At 36.7% G+C, this 15,000-nt stretch overlaps 1 protein-coding gene and 1 long non-coding RNA gene across 2 annotated transcripts in view; both read right to left on the reverse strand.

Annotated features, from left to right (window-relative positions):
• ATG4A (autophagy related 4A cysteine peptidase) overlaps window positions 1-15,000 on the reverse strand; it is a gene marked incomplete in the record, with an annotated part of 835,516 nt that overhangs the window by 296,433 nt on the left and 524,083 nt on the right.
• LOC122789770 overlaps window positions 14,015-15,000 on the reverse strand; it is a 223,784-nt gene continuing 222,798 nt past the window's right edge. Inside the window, exon 3 of the long non-coding RNA XR_006362880.1 lies at window positions 14,015-14,620. This is a non-coding gene — a long non-coding RNA (uncharacterized LOC122789770). The remainder of the gene's footprint in view (window positions 14,621-15,000) is intronic.

Consider the following 15,000-nt stretch of genomic DNA (forward strand, 5'->3'; position numbering starts at 1 on the left):
GGTTTTGCTCGATTTTGCGCATCACGCAACGTCAAGAAGCGCCGTTTAAGCAGTTTCAAACTATTCCCGGCTCCACAAAGTCTGCTCTTCAATTTTCCCCTTAGAACTAGTCAAACTCTCAAAGTAAGCATTCAACCTTCCTTCTACAGCCCGGCACTTGTTCAAACTTCTCAGTAAGTACCAACAAACACCCCCTTATACTATCTAGATGTACAAGGCTCCCTATTCGTCCCTTCTGGACAATCAATAAATCAGTTTTTTAAACTATCCAGGCATGTCCAAAGTGTAGTTTCGGGTATACTCTCCAGTCTAGCTGGTGAATCTGGGAATCTTGAGGCAATGTCACAATTGCCTTATGTACACAGACAACCCTCTCCTCCTGCCACCAAACTCAAATGTATGTGAGAGATGCAACTATACAGCCAAACTGGAGGCCAAGCTCTCTCAACCCAAGACTGGCACAGTCAGTCAGGAGGAGAAGGAAACCACTCGCACCTCAAAACCAGTCTCACGTAAACCAATCATTATCAGCAAACAAGACACAATCTCACAAAAACATACTCAGAGGCTCCAAATAAAAATCTGCTAAAGCAGCAGAGACCTCCTAAGCAGACATCCAAGCAACCGCTACCCCACAACAATTTTCACATATCACATACTTCACAAAGTCAGTGTGCCACACAGTCGCAGCCCTTAAGGCTAAATAACACAACAAATACACTAGTAATAGGAGACTATTGTCAGGCACACTGACATCCCACTCACCAGACTGAACAAGGAGAAGGTCACTGTAAGCTGCCTGTCGGGTGACAGGATCCGCCACATAACACAAGCACTCAGGTCACACCACAGCAGGTACAAATATGACTCTGTCATTGTCTATGTTGGTGTGAATGACCTGAGACGTACCTCCCTAGACTACATGAAAAGAGACATAGTGGAGCTCTCTGATCATGTAGCCCAAGCCGGTATGACTTTGACCCTGAGTAGCATCTTGCCCTCACCAAGAATGATGCCACAGTATAAAGACAAAATGATCAATTTTAACAATTGGCTAAGCTATTGGTGTCATTCAAAGGGGATCCAGTGTCTGTCAGCCTGGGATGACATGCTCAACAAGCCAAGTTGCTTCACTAGGGATGGCTTGCACCTGTCACCCTTAGGCTTTTGAATACTGGCTAAGGCTCTTGCCACCCCCATAGTGCCTTTTTTAGGCAAGGCTCAAAAGACAAACCCACCTCCATAGACAATACAAGAAACAAAAAACTAAGGGTAATGCTACTCAATGCCAGAAGTCCAAACCTCAAGATGCACACACTCGAGGCACTCCTCAGTATGGAGAAAATCGATATCTGTGCAGTAACAGAAACCTGGTTCAAGGCTCTAGACAGCACCCCAGCACTACCAGAATATAACTCTTACCATACTTTTCGGCCACAGAACTTGGACCGAAATACTAAAGGCGGGGGAGTATCCATTTTCATCAAGGATACCCACACCACCAGGTTAGTGGCACTGCACGAGGCATCAGAGATCATCCATGTGCAACTAACAGTGGGCAAAACTGCTTTTCAGTTTGTAGCCTGCTACAGATCACCCACCTTGTCTCAGGACCCCCACTCCGCATTCCTGAGAACATTGGAGAATATGAAGGTCTCACCAAATACCATAATATTGGGGGATTTCAACTACCCAAACATTGACTGGGAAAACTACTCTAGTCCCATCTCCTTTGCCCAATGGTTCCTGGAGTTGATAAACTCAAACGCCATGGAACAACTGGTCACCACTCCTACATTGGACCTGGTCATCACCAACATGGGGGCTAAATGTTCCACACCTGAGGTAAACCCCTCGTTGGTAAGATCAGAACATAAACTAATCACAATGGACATCCACATCCTGACCCCCACCCTCAGCTAAGAAAACCACTGTGAAAAATTTCTCAAAAGCAAACTTCACACTTCTCAAGACCGAGGTGGAAAGCTTCAAAGCCCCCAGGCTAATGGAAAATGCTACCCAAACAGCAGAATCCTTTACAAATGCATTCTGTGAGCCCCTACAGGAATGCATGGATCGTGCCATCCCAAGTAAAACCAAGACTCTCCTCCAAAAACAGACCACCAGTTTGGTGTACTCCAGCCATAAATAAGCTATACAACACAAGGAGGAAACTATTACATGATAGGGCAAAATCCCCAAAAGGGAAGACACCCCTGATCAGTATTAGCAAGAAACTCCAATCCCTCATAAAATCATCAAAGGCTAGCTTAGAAAGAAAAATCGCCAAAGAGACTAAAGATAATCACAAGGCTTTCTTTAGCTACATCAAAAATCTGGGTGGCAACTCCCAGATCTGCTCTGAGCTGGTGCAAAATGCCACGAAATACACTGAACCCACAGACATTGCCAACATCCTGGTGGACAGGTTCAGTGCAAACTTCACCCCCCCCCCAAAAGGGCCAGTGTCTAGCCCAGAAGAATGCAGTCCCCCAGACATCACAGACACACAGGTAAAAGCAGTCCTTTCCAAAGTAAAAAACACAGCATCAATGGAACCGGATGGTATCCTGGGCTGCGTCTTACATGAGCTCCAAAATGAACTAAACCCGCACAAAAATTCACTGTTCCAACTCAGCCTTACCACAGGTTATGTTCCCAAAGAATGGAGTACAGAAACAGTAATCCCACTCCACAAAGGTGGTGCCACGATGGATCCCAGGAACTAGTGCCCTATAAGCCTGACTAGCCTGGTCTGTAAGGCTATGGAGTGCATCATGAAGGATCTCATAAACAAAGACATTGGGAACCTCCAGACACTGGACCCTACCCAATTCGGCTTTGTTAAGGGCAGATCTTGCCTCTTAAACCTAGTTGACTTCTTTGAAACAGTTACCAAAGCCATAGATGAGGGAAAGATAGTCCACACAGCCTATCTGGACCTCGCAAAGGCCTTCAACACAATACCCCACTCTGGCATAATAAATAAGCTTACCAGCTTAAATATCAACTCATATGTCACAAGATGGATTGCAAACTGGCTCAGGGATAGAACTCGCATTGTCAAAGTTGGGGGTGCCATGTCAGACTCTAAACGGGTTACAAGTGGCATCCCACAGGGCTCAGTCCTGGGATCCCACTTGTTCAGTATATACTTCTCTGAGGTACAGGCAAGCACGGGAGGACTATGGCTAACCAAGTTCACAGATGACTGCAAAATGGGAGCCATAATCGACTCTCCAGCTGACACAAGCATCCTCCAGAAGGGTCTCACGGAGACGGATACCTGGTGTCAGAACCATGGCCTCAAGCTAAATGCCAAAAAGTGCATAGTCATCCCCTTTGGGAAAAACAAAGTGTCCACAAACTACCACATAGGAGGTAATCCACTAAATACAGAAGAAGTAATTAGGGATCTGGGGACCCAAGTAGACAGTAAACTCTCCTTTGACAATCACATTGCCAAAGTGGTTAGAAACACCTTCTATATAGCTCACCTAATCACAAAAGGGTTCACATCTAGATCAAGAGAGGTCATTGTGCCCCTCTACTCAATCGCTCATCAGGCCCATAATTGAGTACAATGCCCCATTTGGGATATACCTTACCAGACACCTGCAACAGCTGGAGAGACCTCAAAAGTACCTCACCAAGAGGATCATGGGCCTCAAACAGATGCCCTACGCAGCTTGACTAAGGAAACTCCAGCTCTACTCAGTTGCTTACCACCTACTCATAGGCGATCTCTGCCTGACGTACAAGGCCATGTCTAACCCGGAATTAATGGACATGCTACACCTCAAAAAAAACAAATCCATTAGAGCTACACGCTCCAGGGATATAAACCTCAGCACAACAATAAATAGGACATGCTGGAGGGATAGATTCATATCCCAGAGGCTTCCCTCGCTCTGGAATAGAATCCCAGTCCATGTTAGGCAGAGCCCCTCACTGACCCTCTTCAAGAGAAATCTTGATGAGTGGATGGGAAATTGTAAATTTACTCCTGGGATCACCTCTATGGCCCTGCTGGACAAAGGCTCTGGAATCTAGTCTAAAAGGGAGGCGAAAGCCTACACATTCTGGCTAGGCTTATAAATGACCTGGGGCAGATAGCCTAGTACCTACCTATGAATCTATGAAAAATAAAAGAAATTAATGAAAAAGAATATATACAGCTAATGGTTGGGGTTGGTATAAAAGTTAAGGTGGTTGACAAGGTATAGTGTTGGATTCTCACCTTTGGGAGGGAAATTAGTTAAGCTTAGAATGGCCTATTAAGACAGCTCGCCTAGTAATTAGCTAAAACTTGAAAAGGAAAAGGGGAAAGGAAAATGTTTAGAGTGCTATCTACAAATGTGAATAGTATTAAAAATTTAGGAAGAATAGAATTTATAAAACAAGATTTTTAACAAGATTACAAACAGAGAAACTCTGGGGAGGAAATAAGAAGTGGATAAAATAAATCTAGAAATGATTATAGATATAAGAAAAGTGAAGATTGCATTATAAGAGTAGATAGAGTTATGTTATATGGAATGAAAGAATAAACTAAATTTAATGGTAAACTGTTTTTTGCAACAATGTTAAGTAAAATCAGATGGTCATTATGGACAAAGGAATGGGAGTCTATTGGGGATGAAAATTTAGTACTAGTGTAAAGAAAATTATTAGTATGTGCAAATATATTTGTATATCTATATATTTGTAAAGTAGTCCTTTCTTGCATATAAATAAAGGGCTCCTACTCTTTCCGCATGTGCACACTTCCAACTCCCTTTCCTAGCATTAAGGTGGTTGGAGGACCAGCACAATGCAGGAGAAAGGATGACAATTTGTAAGTTGGTGATACCATTAAACATTCCAGAGTTGATGACAAAATGGTGGAAGCTGAGTGTTTTTAGACAGATCTTGGTAGAACTTCAAGAAAATGGGAATTTTATAAAGGAAGGTAAAGGATTTAAAAGATGTAGAGGGTTGTAGAGGAAAGGGTATTATGGAGCAGGTTTTAAGAAAGGAAAATCAATTGTAATGGACTGAGGGGTGGTTAGATTGTAAAGAAAAATATGATCGTTTATAAGTGGAATTAGATTGCAGAAAAATGGATAAACAAAATACAGAATGTGTGCAAGGAATTATCACATCTAGAAGGAAATAATGCAAAATGTGATGTACAAAATGGGTTATTTGAAGAAAATAAGAAAATTGAATATTTTAAAAAGTATTTAAAAGGTATGAAATAAGCAGCATTACCTTTTATAGTCAAGTCTGAAGAAGTTTCTTAAATAAAGAAACTGAAGAATAAAAAGGAGGCTATAAAGAAAACTTTTGAGGAGCATATTACAAAAATATATATGAAGGAAGTTGGTAATTTGATATGGGGAGTGAAGAAATTTTGAAATCAAGTAAAAGATTTACTTAATAAAAAGAACAGTAGAAAAGTTGCTAGGGGTATTGGGATTTTTTAAATGAGGTTAGACAGTTTAGCTTATGGAAATTACAAGAAAGGTGATGTAAAGTTAGAAAGGGTTCTAATTATCACATTTACATGAAATGGATGATTAAGGAAGAAATGCAGAAAGAAGTTTGTGTAGGATTTATTAATATATATATATATATATATATATATATATATATATATATACATACATATACATATATATACACACACACACACACACACACACACACACACACACACACACACAAAAAATAGATAAAAATGAAATAAATTGGAGACCTATTACACTGAACTCAGATTATAAACTTATGAAAATAATTCAGAAGAAATTTGAAGGTATACTTTATGAAGCTATGACTTGAGGGATTTATGGAGTTAAATGTAGGGACATTCAGGAATAACTTAAAAAATGGTATCAACCATCTTGTTATAACCAAAGAGTAGATTAAAATTATGGTGGTATGTGAATAAAGCTTTCAACAATGTTGATCATAGAGCATTATGAGATATTAAGGAAAAGTATGGGGCAAAGGGAAAACTGAACATTTTAAAGCATGCTTATTACAATAGGGCAGTTAAAGTATTGCTTAATGGAAGGTTAACCTCAAGTTTAAGTATTAAAAGAGGGACATGTTAGGGCTGCCACATGAACAGTGTTTTATTTTTCTTGAAATGTATTTGATTCTGTCATTTAAGGAAAATGACATATTGCAGTATTTTGGGGGGGGGATTAAACCCAGTTAAGAGAGGTGTTGCTTATCTGAGCATAAATGAAGGGATTGAAAAAATCCTATCATGTATAGAACTTTTATGATGAATGTACCGATTAATGAAAATCATGAATAATCAAAGGGATGAGATTTGTAAGATGTATTTTTGATACACAATTAGGATTACAGGAGAAAATGTAGCAAAATGAGAGGAAAATAGAAGAGAATAATGACATGAATGAATTTGAAAATAAATTTTGTTATGGAAGTTAGATATTGAAAATATGCAAATAATAAGAAAGGAATGTATGAGAAATTTTTTTTATGTTGATCCCTGGAAAGGTTTACATAGAGATATTATAAAAGTCATTAAGAAAAGAAACAAACTATTGGAAAGTATTGATGTATGCTAAGATTTTCTTAGGAGATTATCCATTAAGATTTCAGTGAAAGATATGGTATATAAAAGAAATGAAGACGGAGCACATATATACTGTAAAAATTTAGAAAACTGAACAGTTTTTTTTTTTTTTTTTTGTGGAACGTGAAGGGGTTAATGTTCATGATGTTATAAGTCAAGAAAAGTCAATGGGAAATATTAAGAAAGTAAAAGATGTAAATGCGTTCATGATTCTTTATGGTTATTATGATGGTAAAACTGGAGATAAAAGTGATGTTAGTTTTGTATTATTTGGGAAATGTGGAATGCAGGAAGAAATTAAATCTTATTTAATAAGCAATGGAAGCTAGCAGACATTCTGAGAAAGTTAAGAATATGGTTGTGGATGCAAGTGTTAGGGGAGATTGAGCTTTGCTATATATTGTAAATATGTAAATACTTCAATGTTATATATTTAAGTGGAATTGCTTTAATCTTTTTGCATGTATAAAATAAAGAACCCCTACTCTTTTCACCAAGTGCCATGGGATCTTTTACATCCACTTGAGCTACCACCAACTCAGGCAGATGAGACCTCACTTTAACATCTCATCCAATGAATGACACTCAGGAGTGTAATGTGCAACGAGAGTAATCCAGCTACCTGGTGTGGTAAAACAACCCACAGCCTTCTTCACCAAAGGCGAGTGTGCTACATGTTGTGCTAATTTACATTTCTGCAAAATAAATCATAGCCCTCATTTCTTAGTACTCTTAACTAACCTATTTAGATTATCTCGATGCCCTTCCCTAATCTGAAAATATCACTTCCACTGTGATATCATCATCAAATAAACTGGCAAGTAGTAAAAATACTCAAAGATGCAGGGACTAATACCACTCCCTGAAGCACTCTGCCATTGGCCACTCATGACAGCATCATTCAATGCCATTCTGTGATTTATCTAGCCAAGTACCATTTATGTTTCAGTGTTGTATGTCCTATATACACATTCCCCAGGAACTTGGTACACAAAGTAAAGTACAATGCCTTCTTAAAGTCCATGCAGGTCATATTCATTAAGTTGCTCTCTGTCAACATTTACATGTCCCAGATATAGTAACCAATCATTCTGGATGGACTTGCTAGGCTATTCTGTAAGATTCCATTGCTGAATAATAATTTCAATGATTAATGCTACTTTTGCCTTTTTACTTGAACTACTATATCTTGTTTTCTTGCATCTATTTTCTTAGCTGTTGGCATCAGGTGAATGGATGCAGTATGTACTTCTTCACTATCAATAATGCTTTGTGGTTCATGTTTCAAAGGTGGATACATCTCTAATTTTGTTTTACAGAAGCTAGATTCATTGATTTATCACACTTTCTATAGACTTTGCAAATCAATGTGTATGTAGCCTGCTGTCATGAGCTGCCACTATTAGCCTTTCATCTTTTTATTGCAATTCACCTCTCCTGAAGCATTCTTGCATCATACATTGGTCAACATGTGATTATTTATAGACTGACATTTGTTAACCAGGGAAGTACAACTGGGCACAGGTGTCCAGTTCTAGTAGCAGTTCAATAGTTATAGGACACTGATGGTGAATCTATGACACGCCATAACATTCTGGGTAACACACTAGCATTCACCAGCACCCAAGTTACCAAAGAAACTGCTTTTGCATTTTTTGCTTGTGTGAAGTGCATTGAATTATTTTGCACCAGGAGCCAGTTCAACAACACTGCTGCTGAGGTAAGGAAGTAATTAACCTCAAAGTCTATTTTGGTATACTTTCTTGATACAGTCTGCAAAGGGCAGCACTGACATTGTTTTCTCTTCATGGTTACACTTCAGCAGAGTGCAAGTAGTCTGCATTTCTAGGAGTTTACTGTTTTACATTTCTCTCAACTGTCCCTCTTAATCCCTCCTAAAACTGGCAACTTTTTAAACTTAATGACACTAATTAGATTTATGGACTAATTTTACTTCAGAAAATGTATATTAATTCACATTCATTTTTTTCTGTCAATGTCTCAAATTAATAGTATTAGCAGTTTAAAACTGTCCATGTCTCTTATTTTTTAGATTTGTCTCTGATTCTGTTGAGATTTATCCCTGATGTATTGACAGCCATGCTGTTTTATTTATTTTTATTTGTTTTTTTTTTTTTTTTTTTGTGGGGGTGGACGCAAGTAGAGTCAAGTTAGGCATTTTCTGATTTTTTGACGCACTGAATCAAAAAGGTTTACCATCACTGTTCTTGGTGTTCTTCATATTTGGCACTATATTTATGGGCTTTCCAATTTTTTTCTTCATCTAGTCCATTTCTTATATTCTTCCTTTCTTTTTTGGCCCTTTCAGTTGTAATCCTGATTCAGGTCTACTTCTGGTTTGATTCCCATTCCCACTCTTTTCTAAAATAATTTTGCAAAACTAAGCAATATGGCTAGTAACATGCTGAGGAAGAGAAAGATGAAGACAAATATGACTATTTTGTCTAACATTTACTCGAGTCATCTGGATAATTTACATCCCCACCTAACACAAAGCTGGTACTAAAGATTCACTGCTTGAGTTCATTTACCATTCTCTTTGTTTCTATAACTTTCAATGGAGAAGACCTGTAAAAAACAATAATTTGAATACTGCCCCTATTAACCTGCACTGCTAGGGAAACACTTTCTAAACTGTTACTAATGTAAACTAAAGATATGGCTTCTCTCGGATAAAGTAACACCCCACCCCTCATTGCTCCTAAAATTATGGAAGTGATTATACCCAAGAAGGCTTGGTGACTTCCTGACCATACCATACCTTGTTTTTGTTAAGATACTAATATCTACCTTTTCTTCCCATAAAAATAAGTTTAACTCATCTATTCAGAATCTTCACATTAAAATAGCCATATATAGACAAATTAAACATTCAGTAGCTTTTCAGAGAAGACCACACCCATTGGGTCATGGGTTTAAATGTGCCTCCTGGATTCAGATCAGTGCCTTCCCCAATCTATTTTTTAATTGAGTAATGGATGCATACCTTAACTATTGTCATTATTTGAAAAGATGAAAAAAATATTACAAGAAAAAAGACCTACAGCCAAATCCCTAAGCATATGAATTCTAATTCTCTTATATCTTAGAAAATTATTTTTTTTTGTATGTCTGAGAACTTGTACACAAGGTAAATCAAATGATGTTACATGCAAGAGACTAGAGTAAATCAAGTAATCTCCATGGTATCCCAAAGTCTGAAAACAACCCACTAAACAAGTCTAGTGGATCCAAAAACAAAACAGTGTAAAAAACGTCTCTGTGCGAAAGATTTTCAGTCCATATATCTCTAGTTAATCACTGTATATTCATCAGATCAGACAAAAGTAGTAGAAGTACCGAACTTAAACTTGTCCAAAATACTAAATATATATTTGTACAGAATTACTAAGTATTCAAAAGTAATCCAAGCAAGGCAGGCAAGTCTGTTTCCAGTCGAAAATCCTTTAAGTACACAGACCAGCAATCCAAGTAAAACAAAAATAGAGTAATAGTTTCCTCACAAGCTTTCTTTTATATATATACACACACACTTTTTATCAGGCAAGGGAGTGGTTTATTGTCTGTAAAATAAAGCGTTATTGGTACACATGTTAAATTCACATCCATTCCCCCATAGGTGTGACATTCGAGCTGGTCCTGCCATAGTTAGTAGCAGTCATAATAATATAACCCTTATGTACTTTAAATAAAATTTATAATGATGTGATATGTCTTATTTAACCAGATTATTAAGTCTATGATATTATCCAAGACAATATACTACATGTCTGGAAATATAAGAACCTTAGTCCATTTGGCAATCAAATATATATAAATATATACATATAAACTTTGCATGTAAAAACTGAATTGTAAAAATCATATTCTATTTTCATAACCTATTAACAAAGATCACTTTCGTCCTTCTAGACTTCTTCAGGTCTGTGTACAAGAACCCTAAAAGCTATCTATAAAAATATATATAATTGTATAATTAGTATTGTTATTACACATCATTTTGAATAAAGTGGAAAAAAAAAAGAGAACCAGCAAAAGAAAAAGTTAGAAAACATCCTGGAACTTATTATAAAACTGAAAAGGACTGAAGCACCTTCACTGAACCTCCCCAGTAGGAGAATGTTAAGAAATTCATCAGAGAATAAATGCAGAAATAGCTGCATCCTGACATACACTTTGAATTATCACAGTATCAAAAATGTTACTGAAGAAAACTGGGACATTGCCACAGTAAACCCTTTTCTGATTAACATCATAGGTGAAGCCCCATCCTTTAATAGGAAGACCAGGAACATTAGATGTTTTGTTGAATTTAAACCTAGACCATATGAGAGAAACACTAAAAGATGTGAAACTAATTGTACACTTTGTATATTTATACAGCAAGGTGATAATGATTTTCTTTAAGGGCAATAAAAACTAAGACCAGTGCAGGAGGTGACTATAGCACTACAAAAGTAATTACAGGCCACAGTGCACTGAATGTGATGCATTCTATGTGGTCAAGACTGTAAATAAACTCAAGCATAGGATTTCATGTCATCTGTCAGAAATCCGCTCTGGATGTAAAAATAATGTACTAGCCGAACACCTTTCTCTTAATAAAAGACACGCAGGTTTTAAGTTCCAGATCCTGGATCACATAGATATGGGTGATCTTGAAGGAGACATCCCGAATATTCTGGAGAAACATGAACTCATGGGGCAATTACAGTTGAACTCTTTTTAGGAAGCCTGGACTAAACTACTACTGTTCAATTAAAAGTGCACTGGAACTTAGAAAATTGCCACATTGTTTACAGGACTATTTTTATTTTATTCTACCAGATGGTAGATACCATTTTAAATCAGTGCTAATTTAAGTGTATATTTTGTTTCCATCATCATACATTTTTCTTATTTTTTTTCTTTCTGGTTCACTTTTTTTCCACTTTATTCAAAATGATGTGTCATAACAATACTAATTATACAATTATATATATATATATTTTATAGATAGTTTTTATGGTTCTTGTACATAGACCTGAAAAAGTTCAGAAGGACGAAAGTGATCTTTGTTAACAATAGGTTATGAAAATAGAAAATGATCTTTACAATTGATTTTTTACATGCAAAGTGTATATGTATATATATTTTTTGATTGCCAAATGGACCAAGGTTGAGACATTCCAGCCATGTAGTACATAGTCTTGAATAAAATCACAGACTTAATAATCTGGTTAAATAAGAGGTACCACATCATTATAAATTTTATTTGAAGTACATAAGGGTTATATTATGACAGCTACTAAGGACCAGCTCAAATGTCACACTGATGGGGAATGGATGTGAATTTAATGTGTACCAATAACACTGTTTTACAACACAACTACTCCCTTTGCTGATAAAAAGTATATATATATTTAGAAAGCTTGTGAGGAAACTATTACTCTATTTTTGTTTTACTTGGATCACTTGTCTGTGTACTTAGGATTTTTGACTGGAAACAGCCTGCCTACCTTGCTTGGATTACTTTTGCATACTTGGTAATTCTGTACAATTATATATTTTTTTTTTTTTTTTTTTTTTTTTTTTTTTTTTTTTTTTTAAACTTAAGACGGATTTAAGTTCAGTACTACTACTACTTTTGTCTGATCTGATTAATATACAGTGATTAACTAGTGATATATGGATTGAAAATCTTCCACACTGAGAAGTTTCTTACACTGTTTTGTAGACTAGAGTAAATCCTGACACTGAAAGCATCTTACACCGTTTTGTAGACTAGAGTAAATCCTAACACTGAAAGTAGCTTAACAATGGATATTTGCATCAAGTCTTGCACAGATGGAAGACATTTTTTGTAACCAGACTAGTAAAATGCAAGACAAAAAATATTTCAAGAAGCATAGCACACTAATCTGCAAAAGGAATTTGGGTTTATGCAGTAGTATGCTGAGCAAAAGAAAGCCAATTAAAAGCCGACTAACTGTTCTAGAGACTTCTTTCACACAGCACCTATGATTTTTAATTGAACTGTTAACAGGCCCAGTGGATGAAATCGGCATAATGTTTTGTGTAGAATTCATCAACTTCACTTTTTTTCTCTTCCTAATACAGCATTGACCATTAGCTATCTCATGCTATTCGTAAATTAGTTGTGAAGTATTTCTTTAGGGAATGGGAACATGTTAAGTCAATGGCTGATTATTTGAATGTTATTTTAGTGACGACATTTCACTAGTAGTGGAGTATTCCCTCTTCTCCACTGCTTTGTGACCTGGGAGTAGGCATATTTAAGGTTGGGGGTATGCTGTCACATGGGGGGTGCAGGAGTCTTGCCCCCTCACACCATTAAAAAAAAAAAAAAAGACTTGCTTGGAGTTTCACTGAAAGTGATTTTGGCAAAACATTTTCAGAAAATTAGTACTCATATGATATGATGGTGATATATTCATGAATGATCTACGCAAACAGGCTTAAAGAGCCACTGCAAGACTCTTATTTGACAACAGACAGATAAAGGTACTTAAATCAGGTCACCTACATGACAAGTCCTATATGAGTCAAGACTGCAGGAGGACTTAAATCAAGCTTAGCTGACATCTTTCAGAAGTTATGGAACTGCAACAGGTTCTAATGGCAATACTTTCAACATGGCAGCTACCTCTCATGGTGTGATCATGGAATGAGAAGTCTTGTACAAGTGTTTGCAGACCTTAAGAGATGCAGAGATGTGGGCGTGTGTGTGTGTGTGTGTGTGTGTGTGTGTGTGTGTGTGTGTGTGTGTGTGTGTGTGTGTGTGTGTGTGTGTGTGTGTGTGTCTATGTCAAGTGGTTCAGAAAATAACCACTTGACAACTATGGGGAATACATTGAAACATAAAAGCAGAGTTAGGCAAAAGAAAAGAAAAAAAACACTCCATTAAGTCAGTATATACTTGTTATATCTAGTTTTCCCTGTACAAATATAGATATAATGTATCTCTAGAACTAGTTACTATTCTTGTAAGTACACAACTCAGTTTTCCGCATTTGAATGGCATCTAATCATACATCAAGCAAGTCAACACACTGCATTTACTAGTGCAGTAAACCGAGACTTATTACACTTGATCTAGGGCCCCAGCACAATGATAAATTTGCATTTCTATTACAGTAACACACAGGGTTCATTTGTGGACAAATCTGTTAAACCTGCTTAGAAAAGGATGCACTTCTCTAAAACTGTCAAAGAAAATGAGTGAGGCAAATAATTCATTTTTTGAGCAAAAGCCAACTAAGAATGTTCTTTTCTCTCTAAATAATGAAATCTCATCTGTTCCCTTCATAAAACTCTAATCTTGGAAAACTGGTCACATTTTTGCATAAGATGATCAAAATGTTTATTTTCTTGGACAGGAAGGAGAACATTTCAGATGTGTATGATTTTAAGTAACTTTAATATCTATGAAGTGCATGCCATTTGAACAGTAGATATCATTTTAACATTTGTACAGGACTCCAGCTGTTGGAATCACATAATCACATAGCATACTACAGTTAGCATAATATACTGATTCAGTTCAATGCTGCAGTATAATCTACTTTTAAACAAAACATTTTGCTTTCATATTACTCTAGTACGAAAAAAAACACATACTGTTATATACTTTAGAGTTCTGATTTACTTGCAATGACAAGTTCAAACATCTAAGAGAAAAAAAATCTGCAAAAATGTTTCCTGACGTATCAACTGTTTTTTTTTTTTAAGTTTCCAGGGCTTTTCAGCAACACAAGCATATTTTTAAATATGTAGTCATTATTAGAATGATTCAGGCCATCATATCATATCCAGCTAAGAAAATGACAGACTAAGGAAATTGGTTCCCACAGTTTGTGGCACAGGCTACATTTCTGGGGCTTTCCACATTTACTGGTTGATTTCTCTCATTCATTAGCATTCTGCATTTGTTCTAAACCTTTTTTGAATACTTTTCCATCAAGTGATATTTTTAGCTGCAGTTAGTTTCCTCCAAGTTAAGTCAACCTGTAATATGGAGAAGAGAACAGCCAAAGAAGGTTTTATAAACTCATTTCATTTGTGACATTAGCTAGATTACATATTTCTCAGATAATTTTAATGCAGCATTAAATGTGTAATTAAATGGTGCCATTCCGCCTTGACACCATGTCTGCAAGGAGATAAAAACAAACCTCAGTCTTGTCCAGAATACCATGCAAGCAGCAGTCTTACTCTCACAAATCGACCTCACACTCAGCCTCACTCTGCAAAAAGCTAAACCACCCTTTTCCACTCCCTCAGTTAACAACAGATAGTGAACTCTGCCTAAAAGATCCAGTTAAGTACAACCCTCACCACTGGAGCAGTTAGTGAAGCTAAATTAAACCACAAACATCCCACTCTGG

This window comes from Protopterus annectens, chromosome 15.part0, assembly GCF_019279795.1.
Source record: "Protopterus annectens isolate FY-2018-M chromosome 15.part0, PAN1.0, whole genome shotgun sequence".
In the NCBI taxonomy this organism is placed as follows: Eukaryota; Metazoa; Chordata; order Ceratodontiformes; family Protopteridae; genus Protopterus; species Protopterus annectens.